At 45.3% G+C, this 8,158-nt stretch overlaps 1 non-coding gene across 1 annotated transcript; it reads left to right on the top strand.

Annotated features, from left to right (window-relative positions):
- Positions 1-7,293: 7,293 nt before the first annotated feature.
- LOC138693922 (5S ribosomal RNA) lies at positions 7,294-7,412 on the top strand. The gene has a single exon (XR_011330607.1). It is a non-coding gene; the product is annotated as a 5S ribosomal RNA (ribosomal RNA).
- The last annotated feature ends 746 nt before the right edge of the window (positions 7,413-8,158 follow it).

The raw sequence follows: 8,158 nt of genomic DNA, 5'->3' as shown, positions 1-8,158 counted from the left end.
GCCAGCTGCTTTCGTGGAGCCTTGCCTCCCGTGGACTTACGCGCAGTTTGCTTCGTACGTGCCATCGCTTACTCCTTAGTCCTCGCAACCCAAGTTGACGCAATACAGTCGCCCCCGCTGCCCCCAAGAGGGGTATTTATGTCTTCGCCCGTTGAGAAGCCACGCCCCTTCCGTAATGTGATTGGTCCGCGGGTTTTAGTATATAAACCAAAAAATGACCCGCACTTCACCAAATCCCCAAGGTAAAAAAAAAAAAAAAAAAAAAAAAAAAAAAAAAAAAAAAAAAAAAAAAAAAAAAAAAGCCGTCGAGATCACTTTTAACCTTCGTCACACGAGCAACATGACTGGACGCGGCAAGGGAGGCAAGGGTCTTGGCAAAGGTGGAGCGAAGCGCCACAGGAAGGTTCTCCGAGATAATATTCAGGGCATCACGAAGCCGGCCATTCGTCGTCTCGCCCGACGTGGAGGCGTAAAGCGTATCTCCGGCCTCATCTACGAGGAGACGAGAGGTGTTCTCAAGGTCTTTCTGGAGAACGTAATCCGTGACGCTGTAACATACACCGAGCACGCGAAGCGGAAGACAGTCACGGCCATGGACGTGGTATACGCCTTGAAGAGGCAGGGGAGGACTCTCTACGGGTTCGGCGGTTAGACTGCCTACACACGTCTGCTGCCGAATCCGTCGGCAAAACGGCCCTTTTCAGGGCCATAAAATCCGTCTAAAAAGGGCAGTAGTTGTCGAGATTAATTTAATTCACCTTTACTGTGTGACCACTAGCTCAACAGGCCAGTGCGGAAAACAGAACTTATTTCGTAGGGGCACTTCAGTATCAGCAAAAGACGTTGTAAGAAATGCCTCTCCGTTTTTCAAATGGGTCTGACCCCAACGCTTGGTATATCAAGTGGAAAGACCGGATTCCTCTGTGAAGCCTTGCTCCTCGGATTATGTTACCTGTTACTGTAAACTTCTGTAAGTCAATAATCACTGTCCGAAGAATTGGTGGGTAATATGACAACGCAGGTAGGCAATGCTCACCAGACCGTAACAAGGAACCGAGGGGATTGACACATACTGAACATCACATCACCACGTTTTTGCAATGCCAACTTTTAGGTCATAGGAATCCAGTGTGGTAAACACTGGGGAGAAGAGGTACACATCGCATGTCAGAACACAGGACTTCGTCCTGTCAGACAACTTCCACGTATAGCTTGCGTCATTTCGGTTCGAACGAAACGACAGAGAGAGGGGAAATTCGAACGCAAATTGTCAAAGCCTTCGATTCCTACGAGAAGGTCATGTCATCATCTCAGTATTGGGGTTCCTGCGCGTGCGGCCAATATGTGCACCAACAAACAAACGCATTAGGAACTCTATTATAACGCCGTAAGTTGTTCACCAGTTATCGATTTCTTATTCAAAATTAGTTTCATTCGTAGTATGTAGTAAAGTAAACTAGTATATTCAAACGTATATGTCTAAAACCACGATGGGCACCAAAGAAGGGGACTTGTGATTATTTTCACGATAATCTCCATTACTCTAATATGATAGAAATATATTACATAAATTTCGAAGCCAACTATGTACTTTGGCATCATCATCTAATTTAATTCGTATTGTGTTAAATTATATAATAATAATGAAACCTTTCTATATGCATCAGTATAATGTGTTATCACACAATAGCCTAGTAAATGTACAACGGTTTCAAGTACTTCAGTGCGAACCTGGGACAACGACATCGTTCAGAGCACAAAATTACAGAATGATGATATTAAATCAGCCCACCGGTATAGAGAGAGAGAGAAAGTTGACACGCGTAATGAAATTACATTACGAAGCCGTGAGAGAGGATTAACAATACTGGCTATTTCTGACTTTTGTGAGGTTAGTGGGGCCCTTAAAAGGGCCGTTTTACGGAGAAGGGGCTTAAGCCTTCTTCTCGGTTTTCTTCGGGAGGAGAACCGCCTGGATGTTGGGCAACACACCACCCTGGGCGATGGTGACGCCGGACAGGAGTTTGTTCAGCTCCTCGTCGTTGCGAATGGCGAGCTGTAAGTGACGAGGAATGATCCTAGTCTTCTTGTTGTCACGAGCTGCGTTGCCAGCCAACTCGAGAACTTCGGCCGCCAGGTACTCCATCACCGCGGCCAGGTAGACTGGCGCACCGGCACCAACTCGCTCTGCGTAATTGCCCTTACGCAAAAGACGGTGGATACGGCCTACCGGGAACTGCAACCCAGCACGGCTGGATCGAGACTTTGACTTTCCCTTCACCTTGCCTCCCTTTCCACGACCCGACATGATGCTACTCCTACTTGCAGCTGTTTAACTACAAGAACGACGCCTCGCCCGGTGTCAGAGTTGATTGCTGGCAGAGCCAGCGGTCGTTTTAGGGTCTTACATTACAATGCCCTCTTCGACCGTGAGTGCTTGTGAGTGCAGTGTTATTAGAATGTTGGATATTTAGGGCTTTTATGAGATTGAGGTTGAGACGTGGAAAGAAGACAGGTGGGTAGAAAGTAAGAAAGAAGATTTAAGAAGCAGATTTTAAGTTCTGATTTGTTGTTATTTGAGGAGTAACCATGAACTATTTGTGATGTAAATTATTTACTGGGCTTGCGTGAATTTTGAATGTATTTATTTATTGTTTAGTTATTCAACGGTAGCTATCATGCATCACTAAGCAGTGGTGAGGGCAGTCACAATTTGTTTATATTGTTGTTATCCTTGTGTTTGGGCGTTGGCATTTTGACTTCAGCTATCCAGCAGTCGGAGTGATGTTCGCTGGTACGTTATGTTGTGGGTGGGGTGTTTGATTTCGATTTCCTCTCGTTGTAGATGAAGGTGGATTATTAATTGTATGTGTCGGGTTCTGGTCCATGACATATATGTGTATTCCTCAACGATGGCATTCTTGTGGAGTATTTATGGGAAACAGGCCGCGAATTTGCCGATTCCGGGAGACGAGGGGTGTTGTAGAGAGGGAGAGAGGGGGGGGAGAGTTTAATAGTTATTTTGTGGATTGAAGTGATCTTGATAGGCTTGTAGGAGTTTTTCAATGGTTGTGTTCTTATTGGTGTGTGGAGGATTGTTAAACATATGTTGTGTGTATGAGCGACGTAGTGCGAAGTGTGTGTATTTAGTGACTGTTCGGATTAGGTGTGTGGAGAGTGGTTTCGTTTTAGTGTGGATGTATACTGTGTCGTTTCTGGTATGTTTGGGTAGTCGAAATATCTGGCGCAATAATTTCCTTTCACGGGACTCAAATTTCTTTTGTGTTGAGGGTGAAGATTGCAGTAGAAAATAGGAGGAGTAGGTGCACTGGGATCGAACCAGTGCTTTATATAGGTGTAGTAATGTGTTGGCGTGGCAGCCTTGTCTTCTAATGCCGCTTAGGTAGCTTACTGCTTTAGTGGCTTTGTTGTATTTGTCCCATATTGTTTGCGCTATTGTGGTCCAAGAGAGTTTTGATGTGAGTGGAATGCCTAGATATGTTACTTTGTGTTGGAGTGGTATTAATGCTTGTCCGATGGTAATGTGTTGTCTGTTTGTGATTCGTGATTTTAAAGAAGGGCGGAAGACACAGGTTTGGGTTTTTTCGGTGTTGATGGTAATTCTCCAGGTGTTGGCCCACTCAGTGTACTGTCTCAGGGCGTTGTCTATTAGTACCCTGGCGGATCGTAAGCGGGGATGGGTGACCCAGAATGCCACATCGTCAGCAAACTGTGCCAGGCCCACTTGATTGTTGTTGGGTTGGGGGATGTCAGATACATATATGTTATAGAGCAGGGGGGAAATCACGCTGCCCTGGGGAACTCCTGCTTCGATTTGGAAGGTGCGGGACAGATCTTGTCTGCCAAGACGCACCTGGCCAGATCGGTTTTTCAGGAAGCTGGAGATCCAGCGTGTTATTTCGTGCGGAAATTCCATGTTTGTTAGTTTATATCGCAAGGCGTCCAGCCATACTGTGTCAAAGGCTCGTCTGGCGTCGAGCGCTACCATGATTGAGTAATGTCGTTTAGAGTAGGCCTCCTCAATGGGGGTAAGTACCCGTATCAGCTGATCAGTCGGCTGGACTCCCGGTCTGAAGCCCGCCTGAGAATCGGGAATCATATTTCGGTCGCGCAGGTAAACCTGCAAGCGTGAAACGAGTACTTTCTCCATTAACTTGGCAATAGTCGGGGTGAGGCTTATGGGTCGGTAGTTGGCGGGGTCTGAGGCGTCTTTACCAGGTTTTGGAAATAGAATTATGTGTGAATGTCTCCAGCGTGTTGGAGCGTGTCCAAGTTTCAAAGAGAGGGTGAAAAGCCCAGCAAGAAAATTAAGGGCTGTCGGCGGGAGTTGTTTAAGTGTTTGGTATGTGATACCATCAGGTCCTGGTGCTGAGTTCTTGCATGTTTGAAGGGCAAGTGAGATGTCTAGTATGGTGATGTCATCAATGATGGGGTCGTCGGTTGATCGTGGTGCTGGTGCTGGGAGTGGATTATAGAGGATAGGATGGTTAGTGATATGATCTGTGATGAAATGGTAATGATCTTGGTCGAAGTCTGGATGTATAGGTATTGTGTGCGTGTTGGATAGAAACTGCCGGAAGACTTCCAGTTTGCCTGGTGTGTCAATAATCGTTTGTTGTCTGTAGCGTAATGGGTGGGAAGTATATTGGTACTTGCCCCTAATACGCTTTATGGTTTCCCAAAATCGCTTGGGAGCGTTTAGTCTGTCTTTGTCGACTTTCTGAATGAATTTGTCCCATCGTCGCGTCTCGTATCTCTGTATAGCGTCTTTGACATCTTCTTGCAGTGAGCGGTAGAGGCGTCTGTCTTCATCTTCATGGGTGCGCATGTAGAGTCTGTGTGCTGCTCTTTTTGTCTTTATGATTTTTAAGATGTCTGGAGGTAATGCACGGCGACGGTCAGTGGTATATCGTTTTTGTGGTATTGAGTCTTGAATAGCTTCATTAAGCACCTGTACAAACAAAGTCTCTGCGGTGTCTAAGTCTTCGTGTTTCGTGATTGGAAAATGAGGGAGTGATTTAGATATGTAATCTTTGAATTTCTGCCAATCAGCGTTACGATAATCTCGCATGTATATAGCTTCGTTCACGGGTTGAGAGCGGTAAAAGGGGCAGGCAAGTTTTATTAGTATGGGTGCGTGGTCTGAATTTAGAGGGGGAAGGACTAAAGTATTGATGAGTCGGTTATGTAATCTGGGAGAGATGAATATTTTATCAGGAGTTGTAAATTGTTGAGTAGGAGTTGGTAGGCGTGTGGGGGCAGGGAGTGGAACTTGTACTAGGTTGAGACTGGGTAAGAGCGTCACTAGGTGGTTGCCTTTGGTGTTCCGATTGTTATCATGGAGGAAGGGGTGGTGGGCGTTGATATCTGTGGTGATTATGACATTTGGAAGGGTGTGAAGGTAACGCAGGAGTGTGGATGGGAGTGGATTGGCTGGCGGAGAGTAGAAAGAAGCCACATGCATGCGAGAATTACCTATGTGGATTTGAATTATTACACATTCTTGGTCGTCGAGGTGGAGGGGTAGGGGAATTTGAGTTGTTGTCAAGTTTTTGTTAGTCATAATCATAACTCCTCCTCCTATCGTAGGTCTGTCGCGTCGATATATAGTGAAGTCTCTCATAGTAAAGCGGTCTTTGTCTCGAAGGTGGGTTTCATTTAAACATATAATTTCAGGTTTTTGCTCTTGGATGAGGTGAGTGAGTTCCGTTCTGTTGTTATACAGGTGTCTAATATTGCAATGAATTATCGTGATGTCATGTCGAAGTAGGATGGACGCCATTATAGTGGTATTAGGTTGTTGGTGAGAGGCTGTTTGTGGTGTCTAGGTGCCGTGAATTTCCTGAGGGGCAGGGTAGGGGCCCACGGTAACCTTCACTTTTACGCCAACGTCAATAATCGACAGCGGACCAATCGTAAAGTCACAAACGTTTGCGCTGTTTCTATTGGCTCGCACTGGGAAGGCAGTACGGCATTGTCCCTGCGACTTAAATATTTTTCTCCCTCCGGGCTCATCATCAGACGAGCACCATGCCCCCCAAAGCTTCCGGAAAGGCTGCCAAGAAGGCCGGCAAGGCCCAGAAGAATATTTCGAAGGGCGATAAGAAGAAGAAGCGCAAGAGGAAGGAGAGCTACGCCATTTACATCTACAAGGTTCTGAAACAAGTTCACCCAGACACGGGAATCAGTTCAAAGGCTATGAGCATCATGAACAGCTTCGTTAACGACATCTTCGAGCGCATCGCCGCGGAAGCTTCGCGGCTCGCGCATTACAACAAGCGGTCGACCATCACCAGTCGGGAGATCCAGACAGCCGTCCGTCTCCTGCTACCCGGTGAGCTGGCCAAGCACGCCGTCAGTGAAGGGACCAAGGCCGTCACAAAATACACTAGTTCCAAGTAAGCGGGAGTGCTTGCTAGGGAATCAGCAACCGGCCCTTTTAAGGGCCACAAGTTATTCATAACAGAGTAGATGAATGAAGAACAACAGCGGTTCCCACCGAGTGAAAATTTAAATAATCACCCCGATAACACTTCTAGGATAGATAATACATTATAGGCAGTCCATGGGAGACTTGGATCCACGAGGCAAATTCGTTTCCTTAATAGTTTCGTACGACTTATATGAGAGCGCGGTGTCATTCCTACTCACTTGGCAGCATTAATTGTTGAGGGAAAACAACTTAGAAGGTAACTTGTCGACCGCGGGCATAATCCTTCCGCAGGCCACTACTGAGAATCTGTGGACATACGGGTAATCTATCTTTATTGAAACTCGGGTTCATAACATACGACTGATACTTTATATATCTGTCACGTAATCCATCAAGAGACAAATGTCCCCCCCCCCCTAGTCAGTAGCGAGCTTCAGTCCATTCGTAGTAGCCGCCGGTGCAAGAAGTGAATTGAAGTTTGTGTGAAGTTCCGTAGTATGGCATGAAAATGATGTCGAAAATCCGACTACAGTTCCACAACCATGTGGTTGAAAGGAGGCTCCGCTGTTGAACAACAATCCACCTGTGGCTTAACTTAGAATGCCGACTAGCTGTTTTATTAATCCCGTGTCAATCCAGCAGTGTGTGACGTTGAAACGTAACCAAACTGCCGTTGATAGATAGATTTATCATCTATCCCAATGACATCCAACGAGCTTGGTAATTTAGGTACAGAGTCTAAGCAGGCAGTTTACGTGTGTGTGTGAGCGAGTGCAGGTTTTATCGAGTGCACCCCAATCCCATCGTCCTCAAGTGCCTACAGATTACGCAGTTTCATCGGCAACGGCCATACCATGTTGAAAATACCGGTTCTCGTCCGATCACCGAAGTCAAGCAACATTGGGCGTGGTCAGTACTTGGATGGGTGACCGCTTGGGAACACCACGTGCCGTTGGCGATTTTTTTTTTTACGTCACTATTTCCAGCGTGTTCTAATAAGACTTATGGGATATTATGTTCCCTTCCCTATTCCAGCTATAGCTTGGATGATGACGCCGCTGCATAATTGTAGAGTAATTGATAATTCTTAAGTACTTGCAGCTCCGTATTGAAACTTATGACTGGTAGCATATTCATATGAGACGGTTCACTTCTCTGCGTTTTCTCGAAGAAGGGAATATGTATTCAGGGGATTGTGAACGTACCTCGCGCTCTCCCTAGAAGTTAGAGACATTTTAGGTAAAGAATGTAATATACTGTACATATATGGCTAATTAAAATCCCATTAGTTACTACATTTCAGTGGGTAGTACAAATTCCATAATGAAAATATCTCTGTCCTAGTAGTTGTATCCTTTAAAGAAGCTCGTTGTTTTCCCATGATGAAGGGCAGAACTTGGTCGGTAGAAATTTAAACAGACTGCATTATCAGACCAGGCGTTATTTCAATATCAGCGTTTAGTTTAGGAAATATAGCAATAGCGGAGTTGGGAGAAGTAGTTATAGCATGTACAGTAAGTATAAACAGTTCGCTGTACTGTACAGTGAATATAAATATTTGAATGTACGATGGCAAAACATCAGACATACAGTACGTAGCTCACATATCTTAAAAAATAAATAAATAAAAATAAAGAAGACATTCTGAGGAGTGAGTGGAAAGTGCATATTATAATGAATATTTTTAACTCTCAGTTGACATTG

Source organism: Periplaneta americana, unplaced genomic scaffold, assembly GCF_040183065.1.
Source record: "Periplaneta americana isolate PAMFEO1 unplaced genomic scaffold, P.americana_PAMFEO1_priV1 scaffold_24, whole genome shotgun sequence".
NCBI lineage: Eukaryota > Metazoa > Arthropoda > Insecta > Blattodea > Blattidae > Periplaneta > Periplaneta americana.
This window is presented reverse-complemented; position numbering and strand designations above follow the sequence as displayed.